This window comes from Camponotus vicinus, unplaced genomic scaffold (assembly GCF_025532165.1).
Source record: "Camponotus vicinus isolate PSW18456_S1 unplaced genomic scaffold, iyCamVici1.0 SCAF_2, whole genome shotgun sequence".
Classification (NCBI taxonomy): domain Eukaryota; kingdom Metazoa; phylum Arthropoda; class Insecta; order Hymenoptera; family Formicidae; genus Camponotus; species Camponotus vicinus.
Window position 1 is genome coordinate 25,790,254 of NW_028141956.1, and position 21,689 is coordinate 25,811,942.

Here is a 21,689-nt window from a genome sequence, read left to right on the forward strand (position 1 = left end):
AAGTAAAATAATATAAAATAATATAAAATATATAATAATACTATAAAATAAATAAAATAAATATAAATAATATAATAAAACGAAATCACTGACGCCAACTAAAATTTTTAGTATAATTATTCTTATCAAGGGGACGCTTGCTACAGAGGAAACATGACTTGATGCTCGAAAATTCGTCGCACTGTCTCAAAGATCCGCATTTAAAAGCTCGTTGAGAAATAAGGAGAAGGAGAAAAGAACACAAGTGCGAACATATGTCGCACGGTGCCGAAAAGAGCGGTCCTCAAAGAACATAAACGTATGACTTATGACTTGCACAGGCGGCCGTATACCGTGAAAAAGCCCGAGCGCGAGTGTTTTCGCGTCACGTCGACGGAATTTATGCAAATCGTCATACGTTACAGCGCATTACACCTCGTTAAAGGTGGCGTTGATGCGTACGCGAGGCGTCGGTCGTAGTTACGTGTCCGCTCGAAATAGGAGACGATATTCTCCTTGGTGCTCCAAAGATCGTCCGCTATCGTGCGAAAGTTATAAGAGAGCGGGGGAAAGGAGGAGAACGTCATGCGCGAAATACCGTATTCCTGTCACGCCTTCAACTAAATGCGGCTGTACGACTCTCATCTTGCGTTGGCATTGAATGCAATTCTCGTGCATTAAGCGCATAAATCTTAGAATCATATGGCCGCACGTAATGTCAAAGGAAACAGTACAATGTCACTGTCAGGAACACAGGCACGCGAAGAGGAATTAGAAAAAAAATCGAAACGCATGTAGTAGAGAAAATGATGGAAAATTGCCTTAGGACAATTTCTACAAGTGTCATTTTTTTACTCAAAGACGTTGATTGGAATCTATAAATAAAAATCTAGAATAAAATAAATATAATAAATATAAAATAAATATAAAATAAAATAATAGAAAATATAAAAAAATATAATAAAATAATACAAAATAATGAACTAAATAATATAAATAATATAATAATACAATTTTTATATCGATACTCACACGAATCGAACGCTGACAAAGAGATTTCGACTTGATAATATATTTAATTTCAAAAAATCAAAAACTCTCTGGATAGTTAGTCCTTGATCCGAATTTAAATCGCAGGTTTTCACAATGATGCATAATGAGAACATCGACGGACTACAAAGCGTCGTGGCTGACCGTCTAAGATACGAGAGTTCCACAAACTAGAAAATACCGATCAAAAGCGAAAGAATCGGCGACGAAAGTCCGCGTGCTATTTTTACAAGGGACTCGTGTGCGATGGGAGATCCTATTAACATACAATAAGGACATAATTCTCTGGTACTCCTGAGCGTAGATGCCGCAGCATACTGTTGAGTGCTCTTGTTGTCCCTCTTCATCCTCTCGGAATCTTATGGACAATGGACAAAGGAACCTTGCAATTTCGTGAATTGTCAGGAAAATATTTATAGGATTTATGATTGCCGAAATGTGTGCTATTTTTAAAGGCAAAGGCATTATTTCGAAGCCTCAACGAAGAATATGTAAAATAAACTTGAAAAAAATAACATCGCAAAAGAGTAGGATATTTAACAAATATCTTTAGTTAATATCAGAAAACAAAATATTTCAGTATATTTTTAAAAAAATTTTTAAACTTTTAAGAAATTGTAATTTTCTAAAAGTTCAATGAAATTAAAAATTTGTACGACATGCTAGTATGTGAAAGATAGTTTCTTTTGTAACGCGAAAGATGTAAATCAAAACGATAAAACCGACCGATTTTTGCTTTCAAGTTTCAAATGATGATTACAAAGAGACGCGTATCGGCCACTTTTATAGTTCATCGACATCACAGTCATCGAGAAAACGGCCTGCACGAAGATAAAGCGTGTCTGCCGCGCAACAGACGTCTGAAATAGGTGAAGTGCATCTCGGAGCTGGAGACAATCATGAGAGAGGAGAGAAACGAGTTCCAGAGTCCTCGCACTTTGTTATCGGCGCGGTGCTATTGACCTCATATCGACAACCCCCTTAGGCTACGGTTCAACATATTTAACGAGCTTGCATACCAACGAGAGAACCGTGTCGAAACCATCGCATAACAAACACTGGAAAACTTATTGTTATTATTATCGACCAAGCAATGTCGATCGTATAACTCATCATCACTCGTTGAACTCACAACGCGATTTGCAATCTATGCTTTGCGAATACGGGACACTTTGTTCGAAGAACCAATAAGAAAAATAGATATGGATGATGAAATTTTCCAATATGAAATAATAAGACGAAAGTGCAAAGAATTAGAGAGGCTATTCCAGCGTTTTGTAAAAATCACAATCTATCTTCAGGCTATTATTATTTAAAATTGAAATCAAGCTTTAAAAGCAAAATAGAAAAAACCTCCTAACTTTTAACTATTATAATTTTTTTTCTAATACATATTAATTAATATATATTAATTGCATAAATAATTTTAATATATTTAATAAATATATTTTTTTAACATTGCATTGAAAGAAAAATTCGCAAATTTTGTTATCTATTTGCTTCACGCATGATTCGAAAATATATTTTTATCTTGCTTCATGTCATGTCGCAATCACGTTCTTGTACGATATAAAGTTAGAGAAAAAATTAATTCTTATCACGGTGCATATGAAGTATGTATATGAGGTATGGTGCAACAGGGATGTGGAACACCCTGTATCGCACGTCGGGTATCGATTCGACGAATCGATCGATCTCATAAAATCGCGGTGCGTAGCGCAGAACACGTCGTCATGCAGCACCACGAGGACGTAGATGGACTACCTGTTTCTACCGGTTTGGTATCGGCGCCAACGCTCTGAAAGGCGCTGTCTGCTTGTCGCATACCAAACTGTCCGCATGCACGTTCTTGCGGCAGGGGCAACTCATAAGAAAAAGTCAACAGATAATAGATAAAACGCTCGCGATTACACGATTCTCTTCGAACATGATCTGCGTGTATTATCGAGAAAAGACGAAGAATCTTGGATAGCCGCTACAATAGTAGCAATCATCAGCGAATGAAATTATAGCAAAGTTTACAAATTTACATGAAAAGTGATGCAAATTTATTTGTATTTATTTATATCGCTAGAAAAAAATCTTATTATTAAAATTATGGAGTGTCATATATTTTGCAACATGCAATAATCACTATCTCTTAAAAATCAATTTCATGTAGCTAGTACGTCACGGAATCCTTTATGAATAAAATATCACCAGTTCAATACATGACTCGTGATATGATTATAGTGTTTTGCAAAAAATTGCCACAGTAGAATGTACAATTAATACATTGTCTGCTAAAGACAATGCATTTAATAGACGATTCACGTTGCTGCGCAACCTGCTCATGCAAATGCGTTATATACTCTCGTATTCGGAGAGACGCGCGATAATTTGATAGCGCGTGTGCACCGCAAATAAACGATCCCACGCACATGTACGCGGAAATGTGGGGTCTGTAATAACCGCGTTGCCCTGGTCAGTGACACCGACACCTTAAAGGCCATTGCACAATGAAAATGGCAAAGAGATAAGCGACTTATCCGTTGCTCGCACCGTACGGAGTGCAAAGTACATTAGTCACTCGGCGCACGTTCCCCTTTCTTTAACATCGTTTCGCTCTATCCCCCACCGTTCGATTCAGCGTAATTACATTTATCTCAGTTCTATAAAATTATCACGTTACTCCTTCGTGCGCTCATAATCGCCATTTCAATATAATTCCTCTAACGCGGAAGAAAAAGCTCTCGAAAGATTTCAACTGACTGCGAATCGAGTCGCACCCACTTGTCAATTAGATTGTCACGAATTGTAAGCGCTGATACGTGGAAACTGTCTAAATGTGCGAAGAAAAGATTAAAGGGAAGGCACTCCCTGAAAAAGGCGCGTATATTCGTTGACAACTTTGTGGGACACCACGTGACAAATTGTGCGAGGTCTCAAATCGCGTTAACACGTCGGTGGCAAGTGCGTACACGTGTTTTTATCTGATTCCCGGTCGCTGACACGCATGACGTATTTACTCGCGTGCTCGGCGCGAGATGCATGTCTGCTAAAAAGAGAGAGGGAAAGAGAGAAAGAGAGAAGGAACTGGTGAGATACATCTCGACTCGCCTCCGAGGAATCGGTACGACGTGAGATCCAATTGGGAAACTACGAGAGCGCGGGCGCGAGTGAGAAATGACGAGCGGTGGAATAAATTTTCGATAAGACGCGTGCGCGCCTTGCGACTTGAGTAAAGGATAGACGCGTGCTTAATATGCGCATACTAAAAGAGGCGTCGGGGGCCTCTCCCTGATTTATTGGAAATCGATTCGAGTCCGACGCCCGTCCTTAGCACTGTCGGCCGCTTTAGCGACACTGACGTCGATTACATAATAATTACGGCCGATCGTGTAAATGAATTTTCTACCTGCTGCTTGCGTGATAAGTGTGTCAAGCAAAGCCGTTTGTGATAAGCGCGAGAGATGAGTGTACTTTCTCTTGCATAAGAATATGAATCTGAGTAATTGATTTTCGCACGCTGTGATTTTTGATAACTCTTACATCTTATTTATTCTACATGAAAATGAAAATGAGTATTTTAATATGAGCAGAGGCATTTTAATAAAATGCCTTTAAATATAATTGAATATAAATATTTTAATAAAATGCCTCTGAATATAATTAAACATAAATGTCGATATATATTCAAGACATGATATTTTTTTAACATAGCAATTATTATTCGCAAATAAAAAAATCTTTTAAAAAGATAACTTTTAACCTATCTCTAAGATGTGTGTGGTCCTTGCTATAAAATATTTCCTTAGAAATATTCTATTAAACATTTTCTAAAAAATATTTTACATTTGAAATGGCAGATTCAATAATTATAAATAACAATAAAATGTAAAAATTATCCAGTATACGTAATATTACATAATTAACTTTTCAAAATTAAGACTATAATTTCCGATATGTTAATATTTTCACCCATTAAACAACCAAATTAACTCACGTTTAAAAAAATGCTCAAAAGCAATGAAGCGGCTCTCCAAAAAACCTAGCGCCATGCGTGAAAAGCGCGAGCCATACGTAATAAGCGCAGTGATACAAGATAAGCGACCATGTGCATATATAAGGTAGACACACAATTACGCACGCGCGTCTCTGCCAGCGCATTGTTCTAGAGAAGCGATCGGATGCATTGCGTGTAACAGGCCAGTTTGCAATACGAGACTATCTATGCAAGTTCCGCGATTCGAGACGCATGGAATGTCAGTATAGGTAACATACACGTGTACTACACACGCGTAAGACAATACATAATAGTAGGACAGGAAATGGCGCAACTTTGCCGCAATGTCCCAGGTACATATTCCTGGTCTCCGCGCTCACAAAGCGGATCCTGCGAGCTCCTTGCGCGAGCATTTACGAGGCGGTGGAGTGTATCATATCCCGTCTTATGCAGTTACACGCGTCGCTGACTCGTGGTTCTTCGTGAGAATGGCAAACCGAACTATTCTTGCCTCGGCCATTCGAGTCCATTCCCAATTAGCGTGACTCATTACCCGTTAAAGAACCGCCGCAGCCTCTCGCTGCGGCGATCAAGTTCCTGATCCCTTTCCATCTTGAAAGGAAGCATCTTATCGCCTCGCTCCCTCTCCCTCTTTCTCGTCGCCCTTCTCTCTCGAACCGCGTAGTAATTGCGGTCTTACGTTACAAGTATCGCAAATTGCCGCCCGGTTATACCGTTAGTCTATAAATTCGCGCGCCGACATCTTTTGCGCCTCGCCGTGTTGCTAACTATCCGAAGAACGCTCATTTTCTCACCTATCGCGATGTAAACGAGACGCCGCGCAGTGACGGGATTATTGAAGACTATTCGTGTTGGATACTAAAACGCGCTATCGAAAACAATAATACACGCAAATCAATATCACGAACTATCTTTGACAGTACACGGTACGTGTACTGTCAAAGATGGACGAGCAATTCTAGCAACTAAGAATCAACTTATTTCCTGATTTCGATTGCTCTGTCAACGTCGGTGTCGCATGAATATTTTATTTCGAATGCTTGGATGCAATAAGGACGTCATAAGCAAGTGACGCTCTCGTAGCTCTCAGCTGATTCCGATTCCATTGAGATAAATTGTGTCATTCATTGTCGGTACGAAACTAATAAGCCATCATGCCGCGGCGATTCTTTCTCTCTTTCTCCCCCTGTTGATGCACCGATCTGTTATACACACGGTGCACTCGACCCGAACAATGCATAACAAGCATTGTCTCTTCGCTCCGCCCACCAATTCCATACCACGCTGGCATTGCTTTTATATCTCTTACTCCGGTTATTCAGCTTACACTCCACTTACACACGTGCGGTGTATACGGGGGCGCGTAAAAAAATATTATCTATCGAAGTAATGCGGCCGGACAGTTAGACATAAGAATAGACACAACGAATCAACGTAATCTCGAGAGATTGAACTTTAAAGTAAGAAATTTAATATATTTATTGTAAGCAAAAGAAAGAGAGCTCTATTACAAGCATCTACTCAAATCTCGTGAAAAAATTCCCTGAAAAATTTCCTGATCTTCCAGGTATTTTTGCTCAAAATTGCAAGTAAAGAAAATATTTTAAAGATTTTTTAGTGTAATTTTCTAAAATAAATTTCTTTATTATATGCATTTTTTAATTCTTCTCATTGATAGGAAAAATATCGAGTCAATTGAATTTCAAATGCTATATTTATAAAAATGTATGACAAAATGGAAAAAAAACTAAATAGCTTTCATAACATAAAAATTTTTTTTCATTTGGATATCATTTTCGCTTTTCTTTATCATTTATAATCACAATAAAAAGAATATATACTGCATATTTAATATTTTGTCAAGAATTTATATAAATAAAGATAAAATATATTTAATATATTTTAGATACATAATTCATAACTTTGCTTCGGCAGATTGTTTATAATAAAAAAAACATCATCAAAGAGAATTTTTAAAAACTTCTCCCTGAGTTCCAATAAAATTTCATGAAAATCTGCTGATTTCTTCAGGTAAAAGGAAATCCCTGAAAATTCCAGATTTCTCATATTTTTCCAAAGAGTAGCTATCCCCCGTGTTACAATTGTAGATTTATGTAATACCGAATGTGGAATTTTGGACTCTGGTATCTTTATAATTCCACGCATATCTCCATCTCTCAAACTATCTCTTCCCTCGTGGCGACTACGTGCCAATCGCTCCATTCAGACAAGCCCATTAACTGCCACGCGCTCGATAAACAATCTTTGTCTTGTCAGTACGGTCTTTGCACCGTAGCTCGCTCGAATGGCAGCCGATCGGGCGACAAAGAGCCGGCGGTGCACACACTCATCCATTGTTGCGCAAAAGTGGTCGTTATGCAGCCGCCAGTCGTTATCGTCGAGCGGATCGCGAGGCATTCTCGGAATTGCTATTTTTCTTTTTTTTTCTCTCCCTTTCCCCCTAATTAAAGCCGTTAAGTAATTTCGCTCCCCTCGTGAGACACGCACGCGCGTTACACGCATCGTTTCGTCGAAATCGATTCTACTGCACAGTTGCAGTCGCTCGACATGTGCGCGTCTCGATTATCCGGCCATTGTTTAGCAGACATCCTCTCGTGTACATATGAATTACCGATCGAAAAGGCCCTCGAAAAGACCGAACCGTGCGTGTTTCTCCTCCTTTCTTCCCGGGACTGTTCGTACGCCCACCCTCGAATTGTTTGCTTCATTCATGAGCTCGCGGCTATTATGTACACGGCATGCGTATGTACAACGCATGAATAGCAATTACGATCGTAAGCGGCAGGTCAACGGGAATTAGAATTAAGTAATGTAAGCAGTGAATGAGAGCTTTCTTTCTCTAGTGGTGTACATGCTTTTTTCTCTGGCCGTTCCCAGAATTTCAAAACCCGACTATTTCTTCAACATTCATTTATGTTTTCCTCTAAAACATCTATTACATATTCATTTGGTTAACAAATTTGTAATTAAATATATATAAATTATTTTTGTTTCTTAAATATTTGTTTGATTGATCTTATAAATTTTGGCGTCTTCTTTTCTTTGAATTTCTCGGTTGAAAGTGAATTTAATAATTAATTAAATTTGCTTAATTTTTTTTCATTTAACAACTAATGAATTAAAAACATGTTAACAAATTTTTAATTAATTAATCATTAAATTCACCGAGAAACTCAAAGAAGAAAATTTAAGATCAGTCATTAAAAAAATATTTAAAAAACAAAAATATGCAAAACATCAAGTAAAAAAAAATCTCACGCAAAGGTCTCAATTTTGGTTAATTAAAACATGTTTAATTAACCGAAAGATGCTTGTACAAGTTGTTTTCACTTCCGCATAATTATAAATTAATTCTTACACAGCACGTTAACCGTTTACATATTGTTTTGCATCGCGTTATCGAGGAGATGCGGTTCATTGCGGTTTACCAACCGTAAAAAGCGAGCATGTGTTACGCCGTTTAAGATCGACGCGCTTTTTATTTCCGTTCCCTTCACGGCATTTCCCGTTGAGCCTTGTTACCAATCGTGTGGACACAGGTGGCTGTCTGTCGATGCATTTTACGTCGTCAGACTCTGTAGACTCCATATGTAAACTCCCAAGTCGCTCGAGCGCCGTGCAAGCAAATGTTAATTACTATCGTCGAGCACGTGCTCGAGGTCTTAGGCTTCGCAGAGATTTAACTCTTTCCGAGTACCGAGCTTTTACTCTTATTAAGAGGAAAAAAATCTAAATTCGCCTCGAGATATTTATATACGTACATATGTGCGACTACATGGGTATCTTAAAAATTACACCGATAGACTAGCGAATGATTCTGAGCTTGTGTATTTGCGTATCATAAATAAAGAGAAAGCAGACCTGTCTTTGACTAGAGAGATGCTAGAAGGAAAAAATTATTATCTAGTTTTATGGAACTACCGGCCACTTACTGTCAACGGCAAGTTCACTTTTCCAAGATTTGATTTACATCGTGATCCCGCGATCTCGATATTTCGTTTGTGAAACGCAATGAACCGATTAACGTCGCCATCGAGTCGCGCAATCCAACATTTTAATGGACCCGCGAAATGACGGTTGCCGGCACGTGTACTCAGTTTACTACATAATGAGTGCATAATACTCAACAGGCCCGTTATGAAACTGTGCTGATTATTGCAGTAAGCGATAGCGCGTAATAAAACAGCAAACGACTGTTTATCCGACAAGTCTCATGTATCCAATCACGGAGGTTTTTTGGGAGCCGGATATAGTAATTTGATCGATAAAGCGCGGAAAATATCATTCAGTCACAAATCAATTATTTTATTAATTTGCATGAGTGTAAAAACGCGAACCGGTTTCTGTCACATCGACAACTATCTCCATTTGCAACAACAACGAATCTCGACTTGCGAATTCTTTCTCTTCGTGTAAATCTAAAAATGGCCAAATTTGGACTTCTCCAAGACGGTCAATTATGCAATCGATGCTTACGCAAGATCATACATTATTGGCAAAAAAAGAATGCATCGAGAATAAAATTATTGGAGAGAGAGATTCATTTCTTGCCATAAAGTATCTTCGGTCACAAGAGAAAAATAAGTATTTTCTTATATAATTCCGTTTTTTAAAATCTACCCAAAGCTCGACATGTTCAATCTAAAATCTACTGACAGGAAGTCGGCCATTTCTTAATTGTATCACTAATTACCATATATACCCTCTACAGCGTTCGCGATAATTTAATGCAGGCAATAGGTGCACATATACTCCGGCAACGAAACCAACCGGCTTTGCGGTGCCGATCGCGCGTTCACGATTTCCATCGATCACCTTCTTGATCTCGTGTCGATCGCGAGCTAATCTTCGATTAGCTGGAGGGCCTTTCTCCCTTTGCCTGCACTTACGGCATTACGACGTGACACGCAAATGCCGAGCAACGTGTTATCGCATACCTGAGAGCGGCGGCCGGGCAAACGCTTGATTCGCTTGCGAAATCTGAAACTCCAGGTCGGCAAACCGCTGCGTGAAAAAAATATACGACCGCTGACCCGTAATACATCGTTGCTTGCATGAGAAAAAGAGTGCATGCATTAAAATTTCATTCGGTAAACGTAAGAGAAGAAAGAATTTTCCTCTTCCGATTCTTCCAAGATGCGCATATTTTCAAGATTTCTCTCTCGACATCCTATTTATTTAACTAAAAGTTATGCACAGTAAACTTCTGTATTTTTGAAGAAAATTAAATAGCGAAAATATTATTCAGAAATTTTAATTATAAATTATTTTATATTATTTATTTCTTATTATTTATAAATTAATAATAAATATTATTATTAATTTATTATTGAAAAAATTATTAAATTCCATAAAATTTAATTTTTGCGAAAAAGATGTAACATATTTTCATCTTTGTGAAAAATTAATCAATTAAGAAGAATTACGTAATGCATCTGTATTTTTCTAATCTTAATGCTTACAAAACCTATCATTACTTATGATATTAATCACTACATATTTTGCGCAATATATAAAAAACGTTATATTATTTTCACAACGTATCGAGGCGTATTGTGATAAGTCAGACATGCAGAGTTATGTGACTTTCATTAATTATAACTCAAGTATCATTAATCTTTTCATTATATACAATGGTGAAATATATATAAGAGGAGTCTCCATTCATCACTAAAGTAATCACTAGCATAATTATGGCAGTCATATATTTATCATTAGTTAATTATCTGAATGAGAGAAAAAGAAAAGAGAAATTACTTTTTATCATTCCATTCAAACATATCACTGAAAATAATTGAATTAAATCTGATTACTAAAGCAAGAATGACGAGAATAATTTTCTGAGATATATCGAATTTACAGACTATTTTCAAAAACCGTCGCATTTTAATAACCGTTTATTAACATAATATTTTTAAATGTATTAAAGTTTTTTCTCGGAATATAAAAACCAGGATTTCCATCCAGTATATTTCAAATGCGAAAATTGCGAAAAAAAAAGAAACCCCGCTAACCCGCGACACTCGCATATTATTTACGGGATAATACTCAGAATTACAGTCACAAAAAAACCTTACATAACATTTCCGTCGCGAGAGAGGACCGTCCGCTTTGTGCGATGGCTGAAGAGAAAAGGACATAAACGTGGCGCCGGGGACCGTGGGCTAAAAATGCTGTTATGACGGTGTGCAATCAATAACGCGGCTAAACAAAGGGAGGCTTTGTGGCGGCGCGCGCGAAGGAGATACTCCGCGTAAGGTCAGACAATAAGTACAGCGCCTTGCAAATGCGCGATGAGGCTGCTATGATAGCCGTTTACAAATTGCGGCGGATCTTTCACGCGGTTCGGGCTGCTCGAGGCGGCCAGCAAAAAGGAGAAGCACGTGAATCGCGCGAGGCAATGATCTATAACCGTAAAAATTCTCTCACGATACCGCGCAATCAATGGAGAGACTTGCGAAAAGAATTGCATACACGTTTGAATTGACGTACGAATATTACGATAGGAAATTTAACCACCATCAATTAGGACAATAAAAATAATTAAAATTTTCATGATTTGTAAATAAAGATTAATAATGTTAATGATTACAAATCATAACAATTTGTGAAGTTAATATGATCGGCAAATATACGAAATGTGAAAGACTAGACGTAATGCGTTTTCCGTATAAATTGGAGTTGTAATACGATATATGAAGAGAAAAATTCCAAAGATATAAGACCGTTATATAATGTATCGAAAAATAATATTACGACGATGCGCTGTTAATAATATGGCTGAACAAAAAAGCTTTTGTGGCACGATGATGAGAATATTCCGTATAAAGTCCGACAAAAAGTATTACGAAGTTACATTGTAAAGAAAAAAAGGAAAAAAAAACAAAAACAAAAAAGGAAAAGGTTTGAATGATGGAATAGCTATCTCATTAGACGAAAATGTATATCAAGTACCGATTAAAACAAGATAAGTTTTCTTTTTTACAAGCTTCCCTACAATCGTTCCGTACCCAAAATGATACAATGAACTCTGTCTAATTACTTATGTATCATAAGCGATATAATCGTGTTAAACTAAACGCGTACAAGCGGATGCATGTATTGACATGCGGTTCTCGCATGTTACTTGTTAAATCCGAGATAGCGTTATTAATCGAGGCAGTTATCCAGGCGCGTTGATACGATTCATGTTACTCGCTCATTCCATGTAATGCCGTTAATTTGTCAGTAGTAACGCTAAATGTTTCATTATTTATTAATGAGCTGATTGCGATATCAGTCGATAGAGATTGAAAAATTCCGCCGTATCCTGTTTCCTTTTGCAGATAATTGCCATCAGGGTGGTGTCGCGTTTTTATCTATTATCGTATTTATTACTATTGATGCACACCCACGGATTCCTACGGTTCGTAGAATCATTGATAATGCGACAAAAAATGATAATATCGTATCGATTCGAAGTAAAAAACAAGAGATGTCGATATTATTCACCGAGAAATCGCTATCTACCGACATATGTGGCTGTTGTTTTTCTCTGACATCGTAGTTTTGATATGTGGCCTGCAGGCCATATCCTTCGAACCACAAATAATTCCAAATTTATTGCATATACGAACGTGATGTAGAATTATTTTATTTTATTCTAACAAATTCCAATAAAATAGAATACAGACTGCTAGAAAAAAAGTCAAACGCAAGGACGTAGCTAGTCATATTAAGTATTCGAAAACATTCGGACGAGTTAAGGTGGATTTCATATTACGGTATGGTATGGTAACATAACGAGCAGGTGTGACGTTAAGTAGGGGCACGGATACATTGTTCGAGAGGCATTCTAATCCACGCGCAACCATATCCCATGAAATATCGAACCGCGTGCACATGGTGGCCAGTCCGAGGAAGCTTATTTCCATTAATGTCGTCAGCATACAAGAATATGTAAAACTGTGATTTGTGAGAAGAGTATTATAATAATTTTCATGACAAATTCCTGCTCTTAGTTTTATGGAACCTTTGAGAAAATTCCACCGCCTCTTCTTAGCTCAAAGGCTCCCAGTTGCTGTGAGAACATAGGACGAATATTTTGACCAAGGTTCTCTTTCTCTCAAAGAATTCTTTGATGCGGGATCTTTCAGGTGTACATTAGAAAGTATATATGTATGTGTGTACTCGAGAATTACATAGCTTTAATGAAAAGTTGGGAAAGCTAGAAGAAGTAACTATGTATTACGAGTACCTTTAATAAATTATATATCTCTTGTTTGTAGTTCCTAAAAAAAATTATAGAAATTTAAGAATAATTATTGCGAGAGGGAGAGAGAAAAGAGAGAAATAATAAATTTAATATTAAATTATACGTTGCAAAATTAAAAGACACGGTATATATAACGCGAATATACAGCATGTGGAATCTCCTTTTTATGCAAGATATAATGAACGCATATCTCAAAAGAACGGTACACATTTATCAGCGACTGTTTCATGGAAAAGTCGCGATAACTATAGTTCGAGCCCCTTTCCCTGATTTCCATTTTTTTCTCAAGATATGCAGTTGTATCAACGAACGATTATAGTGCGTTACGGTCACAATGTGAGAAATTGCCCGAACCGGAAACAGTTATGGTGAGAGACGAACAATGAACGTGCTCGTGGAAGATTACCGCATCGAACCAAGAAAGAAATACGATGAACATAAATCTAGATAAAATTTACTACTTAGAAAAAAAATAAGTGTATAAAAAAGGAAATGGTAAAATATAAGAATAATATATATATAATGAATAAAATTATAATATATATGTAATGATGAATAATTATATATATATATATATATATATATATATAATGATACATCAAAAATATATATTTCAAAAATAAGTTTAGAGTTATTCTTTTTTTATATTTCAGATATTCTATTACAATATATATAATTATATTAGCGATAGAAAATGTTGTAGCGAGATATGAAAAGAAGATTCATGGAATTGTATAAAAAAAGCAATTAGAAAAAATAATTATTTTAATATTAAAAGATTATTTATTATTATTTTTTATTTATTTTTATTATTTTAAAACACTGAAATTATATTACATTCAAAATAATTTGTAAATGTATATATTCTGAAAAATTTCAATAAATATTTATATAATTTATAAATTTATATATAATATATAACACATAGATATATATATATATATATATTATATATATTTAAAAGACAAAACATACACATATTAAAACATAAAATAGAAAAATAATTAGGTTGTTTTAAATAATATTAAAATATTGTTTATTTAAAAGAATATATTAGGCAATATATTTTTTCGTTAAATTATTATACATGTATTAAAATAAATACATCTACATATTTATATTAATATATATTTTTTCCTTTATTAAATTTATTATATTTATATTTTCTTCTTTCTTATCTGTAAATTACGAGAGCATTATTACGAGAGCATTAATAAGAGAGATTAAATATCTGTTGCATTCCGCGTAATATATCTCTCTATAAAAATATGAAATATATCTATATTATCCCTCTATAAAAATGTAAGACTCTCTAATATAAAATAAGTTAACAACACTACAAAATAAATCCATAATTGCCAATGACATTTTTAAAATATAAAAAGAGAATAATTCTTTTCATTTCAATTGTTTTATTGCAATCCAGTTGGCACGAGATTGACATAACGAGAGCAAATCTCGAGCGCTTACACATCATACGAGCCGCGAGAAAACTCTTGGCAAACTCATGAAGAAAGGAAATAAATGGATACGCAGGATTGCATCCGTATATACCATTCCCTTTCGATCATTCCACTTGAAATTATGTTAGCGTTATTCCTAGCTAAAAGATATTTATTGTTTTACCTTGCAATCCTTCCTGTTTCCCGACATACATGAGCAACAAAATCCGCGTCCCACAACTCGTTACAACATCATTATAGACGTTTCCGATCGAGGGTCGTTCCTGCGATAAATCGAAAACGACAAAAGAAAAAAAAAAGATTTGTCGGCGAAACCGTCTTTTCCACCTGCGCGTAACCTCGGAAATATATTGATGATTGGATCGATAATTGGACGGTCTACGATTCGTTACTTCCGGTCGAGTGGGCTCGTTCGATTATACCAATCAAGGAAACTCCCGATCTCTCCGTGCTGTGTATTCTAGCCGATCGGGATAATACAGAAGAAACGAGAGCTTCCGAGGTGAATTCGACCGACCGATATAAAGAAGGAAAAGATGGAAAACGGGAGAAAGCGGAAGTGAGTGGCATGATTTTCTTTGCACAACCGTCCGCATCCACAGCATATAAAATGCTTTGCGAAAGGTATGCGTGAAATATATTCGGTGTGCGCGATGTACACGTATGTGGTTATAAGTCACGAGACAATCATTTCGAATGATCATTGTGAACTCGAATTCGCCCTAGTGGCTGACTATGATTGTAGAAAAGGTCGAAGACCCGTCAGATGCACTTTGCGAAACAATAGCGAACGCATTCAGTGAACAGGTATAAGTATAATATAACAAGACACTCTTTGAAATGGAAAAATACTTTTGCTTTCAACTTGTCAGCAGACATACCGATCAAATTTATTAAATTTGATTAATTAAATTCATCAATTTAAATTGATATTTTAAAATCTGAGCGTTATACTGATCTGATGATTCGATTGATTATTTGATGATTTGATATTCTGGAATTTCTAGAAATTTATCTAAACATCACTTGTTACAGCTAATTCATTAATTCAATAGACAAAGATTTTAACATAAATTTCTTACAATCTAGTTACATCTTACAATCTAGATACATAATTAAACGCATTTCTTTTTTTACTCATCTTGTTTTTTATTTACATGGCAATCTATCTAGTGAAATATTAATCAAAATAATGTAAATAATTTTCATCTAGTAAGATGGTTCTTTATAATTATTTTATAATTATTAATTTCAAAAATATCAATAGTATTAAAAAAATTAACTATATTTAATAATTTCGATTTAATTAAAATAATATTTCGTCGAGAATAAATAGATTCTTCCAAATCATAAAACAGACAAATATAATTAATAGATTATAAGAATCTATAGAATAAGATTAAAAACTTTTTCTTAACAATCAGGAAATTTTAAAAGATATCAGCCTTAAAATTATAATTGAAATAAAGGCGTGCACATATAATACGTAGTGATATATGTATGTAAGAAGAGAGGAGACGGTGCTTGAGTAAAATTGGCTGCATCGCGAGAACAGAACAACATTAAGTCGTGGAGATAAATCTTTTATGTTGTCCCTTATTCAAAATGGCAGTCCTGGTGAGACGGGATTTGTTCTTAAAAATTTTATAAGGCAATCTACTAACAATTCAAAAAAGAATTACATTTAAAGATAAAACTAATATTTTGAAAATTTATAGAACATGTCTTTAATTATTATAAAATAACATCAGCTATTTAAATATGTATTCATTTAAAAAATCAGATGTCATATTTCTCTAATCATTAATAATGTTAGAAAATATTATCCGAACAAGAAATTTTAAGAGTAACAATTTGAAGCAATGAAGCTGATAGTAACAACTGACACCTATTTAAAACGAGTATATAAATATATGTATACATAAAGTCGTAAAGATTTTCTCGCATACTATTAGTTACAATTGCAACGATCAAAAAATATCATCCTCTGTCGACAAAAGATATAGTTTTTATCTTCAAAAAAACAATTACCACGTTAGAATTTTCCACCTTAGATTGTAATCAGAAATCAACGATCACTCTTTAAACCAGATTGTAATCAGAAATCAAAAATCACTCTATAAACCAAAGTCTACACCGTTAGATAATCGATAATACATATCGTTGATATTATGCAAGCCCGCGGGCAATACAAATTGCAATAATATCATTCATAAAGAATCGCTCCGCGAGATTCGACATATGTATATGTAACATCTGCTACACGCAATACGCGTACATAATGTACATAAATACATAATTATAACATTTGATTAATTACAGTCGCTCCTGTTAAGATTTAAAATTAAAAGTAATTTTTTTTTCTCTTATCTACAATTCAAAGAATAAAAAAAAATTTCTCGATTATTTTTTGTATTTAATAAATAGTACGAGTTCTTATATTTAAAGACATAGATTTTTGACAAATACAATTATGCTAATTAATCTATTCTAGTCAGACTACTCTTAAGTTGCAAGTTTATCGTGAAATCGGCATAAAAGAGGACGAAATCATATATTTTGCTGGCATTATTTTTCCGATAATTCCAAATTATGGAAATAGCCCAGTCTCCGATTTTACATGCGGCAAAATGACGGTTAAAACGTGTTCCACTACACATCGTTTATGACAACATTAATATTATTAATCGTTACTTTAATTACCACTGTTCAGTATTCATTAGGCTTGTACTTTTCTCCAGCATTAATACGGCTACGAGCGTGCATCTTTTTAACACGAGTTAAAGTAGGGCTCGATGCTGACTTCGACTTTCGCCTTGAAGATTAATTGCGAATTAATACGATGACGAAAAAGCGGTACAAAAATTATTTAAGATGCTATCTCGTTCCCGTGCAATTATATGCGAACGGGATCGCCAATCGCGGGTGTCGTCGTGTATATCGCCCCGATGGCAAAGTCATAACTCTCGAATGTCGCTGAAATAATTACGGCGAATGGCGTGCTTAATAAGTCATCGACGGAAAGTCACTCGAAAGTATCATCGTATTAATTTAATTCAAAGAAGAGTTCATGAGTTGATCTCATTAATGCATCGATAATTTTATAGTTTTAACTTGAGATCTTCGACAAATCTTCATCACAAATTTTTATAAGAATTGTATGGTAAAAAAATATATAAATTTAAATTTATATTATTATAATTTATTCATATAAAAATAATAAAATTATACATAAAAAATACCGCATGATATCATGATAAATAAAAATAAAATTATTACATTTATAGGAGATCCAAATTTTTTTTATTTTTAACTTATGTTAGCATTTAACATGACATTAACATGACGTTAGCATTTTTAACTTGAAATTTTCGACAAATTTTTATCTAAAATTTCTACAAGAATTATGTGATAAAAAATGTATGTTAAAATGATACGAAAATAAAACTGATGACGTTGAGGAAAAAGAATCCCGATGCCCTAGTTTTTGCTGAATTAGTATAATCTATAGAAATACCGCGCGAGATACACGTAAATGAAACAAGCTGCGTGGGAACGCGCAGAAGTGCGAATAATCAGACTAACAGATCGATATAAAGACAACGAATGTTTCCGAAGGCAATTTTCCAACAAGATGTTTTACGCTTCAATGAACCACACGCACTGCGTTTTGCAATTCTTCAATAATTCTGCGGAAAGATTTATCCCGAAAGGGATAATATAATAATCTAAAATATTCAATTCTATGGTTTTTTAAGTGATAAAAATAATAGATAATAACATTTTTTTAGAAATATTTGAACGATTTTCTAAACTTTTGAATTTCCATCTCGAATTGAGTTTATTTCTCCAAAAGAATAAGTCAATCAGACTTTAATCAATTTTCTACGATCGTCCGCAGTTCTTAATATCCCACCCGCATCTGAGGGTCTTACTACTTTTCGAGGCAATTTCTTGTTGGAATATCAAATGGTCGCCGATCTCTCGGGAGCGCTTTCCGCTTCCCAACAGCAGTCTAGAAAGCTTTCAGTTGATTAAATTTTAGTCGCGCGACTCCCAAAATGCTCTCCATCTTCTCTGCAACAGCGACGTTACCTCGGTTGTTGACCCGCCCACGATTTTATTGCTTTGTTTCGTAACAACTCATATTTCCCGACCTTTCGGATCGATGAAGCTGCGCAGCATGTTCCGAAATGTCTCCGCAAAAAGTTGAAGTTGGCGAAGCTCCTATTATTCACTGTCGTTGCACGAATAAAATGCGCGTTTTATTACGCGTTTTAAAAAAAGAAGTTGTTTAATCTCCTTGCCTCGCCGTTTAAATCACTTTTTTTACAGCCGAAGAGATCGTTCGTTTGCATTCGCAAAGTGCTCTCGCAACGAAATGAGTTTAACTTCGTCCGTAATTGTAGTCATTGTTCGGCGCAATTTTGCTACATTTCGCGGGGGACGCGCGCGCGAAAAGATTCTTTTATCGGAGGTGGTTCTCGACTCTCGCTTCTTCGTCGATGGCTCGATTTTATGACTCGTAATACGCAGCCGAGACACGCTTTGCGAGCGGATGAAAAAAAAATGACGAAGAGATTGACTTTTAGTGGACACTTCATGCATTGAACGCGTGCATCTTAAGCAACGGACCGAAGCGAGGAGGGAGAGGTAGGCGGAAAAAAACGATTTTGGTGCCATTACGTCATCTCTTTTGAAAGATTGACGTGCTCGTCCCGCCGTGTCGAATGGAGCAAAGAGCATGCTACTCTAGATTAGCATAACAAACGTGTACTGGAACACTTTAACCGCACGAAATGCTTGAATGCCGACTAGCAGGATAGGGTTAAAAATATAACTTCGGTCGAGCTTATCACTCGACGTATAACGCAACTGAATGAGAAAATATTCCAATTAGAAAGTATCTAATTTAGTTTCCAAGTTAACCTGTCAATAAAATTAAAAGCTTAAAAGCTGGACGATTCTATATTTTAAATAAAAATAAAGCATCTGTCTTAATGTTAATGTTCGATAAATAATAGATCGATCATTGCAAGCATCGATAATAAAATTATTGCAAATAAAGTAAACTTTGATAGAAATAAGAAAGTATAAGAAATGTTAAATCTTAATAATAAATTTGCCTTAAAACGTGTTATATTTATTTAAGTTAACAGATCGTATACAGGACAAAAAACTGATATAGATGATTTATTACACGCAATTGTTTCTTTGGCAAATTTATTTATCAAGTCTGACTTAACTTTAAAAAAATGCTTTTACGACAGGAACAACATTATTCCATTTGGCGAAACACGTGTTCGCGCCCGACAGCGATAACGAAAGCGGAACTAAAGCGTCTAAAATCGACGATCGGCGAGGCGTGAGATCGAACATCGAGTCCACGATCGAAAAGCGATTAAGGAATCAGTCAAGACCGTATTTCCTCGTCACAACGAGGTGCAAAGGGGCGATTTCTCACGATTGCGAATTATTATTCTTGCATATATTCTTGCATGTATTCTGTGAATTCTCTTTCATGAGCATTGATCGACTCTTGCGATCAATACAGAAATGATTCGATTGGAAATAGATTTTTCTTCTCGACGGATTAATGATTGAGAGAAAAATGACCAAAAGCTTTCGATACGTCCAGAAATAAATCTCGTTATTTTCGTGAAACGATCATTTCCATGGCGAACAAATCGCGAATATATATAAAAAAAAAAACGGAAAAAGAATAATGACAATTCTTAAACAGATTAATGACGAGTAAACGAGCATATTACAAAAATATCGGAAATAATGTGTAATAATTGGTGGCAAATTTAACAAAAAAAAATATATATAGGCACTGTTTATCGTCATTAAGAAATGGCAATCAATGGAAATAAAATATAAAATAATGGCAATAATGGTAATTAAAAAAAAAGGATAACTGAAAAAATATAAATTATATTAAAATAAATGATAAAAATTTTTACTTAATTTTTTCATAGCGATATCCTATCGAAATTTCATCGAATATAATCGATGTAATTAATTAACATAATCAGATAAAATGAGAGAAGATACGAAAAGAGAAAAACATATCACGCGATGCCAAAAAAGAGATATTTGATTTACGGATTTTCTTTGATCTAGATGATGATTTGATGTACTAAAAATAAAAGAGATGGGAAGAACGAAATAATATCATCGATAAGACTTATTAAAAGATATGGAACATGTTTCTCAAACGCGTTTCCCGGATTTATAACAAATTCAAATTAAAATCTAATATAAATCTAGTAAAGTGTTATACTATTTCTTAGTTGGGACTAGAAAATGCAGTAGTGAAATTTTGAAATCCATATTATTTTAAGTTTGTTCAATGAATATTGTTATCATTTATATCATATGCCATTTAATTTAGCTCCATGTGGAATGATACCCTAAAATATCATCCAGAGTTGACATGTTATTATATTTGGTAAAACTCTAAAAATAAAATTAACTAGAACAAGATGTATCACAGAGATGTTACATAAATCCCATGTGCTTTGAATGCATTAATTTTTTTTTTTTTTTTAATAAAAAGCTCTCGGTCTTTTCTACTTGTTTTTTTCTTTCTTATTTTAAAAGAATATAATTGCACACATACACACATATACAATTGATTCTGGTCCATAATTTTATATATGAAATTAAATTGAAATACATCTAATAAAATAAAAAATTAAAAAATTATTGGTTAACTAAAACTTATTAAATGTATTTTATATATGCAAATCTTTACATATGCAAATCTATTGTGTCAAAATAATTTTACATTAAACGAAAAATTTTCTATTTTAATGATAATCTGACTCATTGGAAATTTTTATCGAGTGATATGAAGTAAAATAATTTGATATTAGATAACACACCTGCATCTTATCGATCGATTTTAGAA

General features: G+C 34.7%; 1 protein-coding gene across 6 annotated transcripts in view; it reads right to left on the minus strand.

The window, feature by feature from the left end:
• The window catches only part of LOC145966959 (puratrophin-1), a 285,937-nt gene that overhangs the window by 190,651 nt on the left and 73,597 nt on the right, over positions 1-21,689 (minus strand). The window lies entirely within an intron of this gene.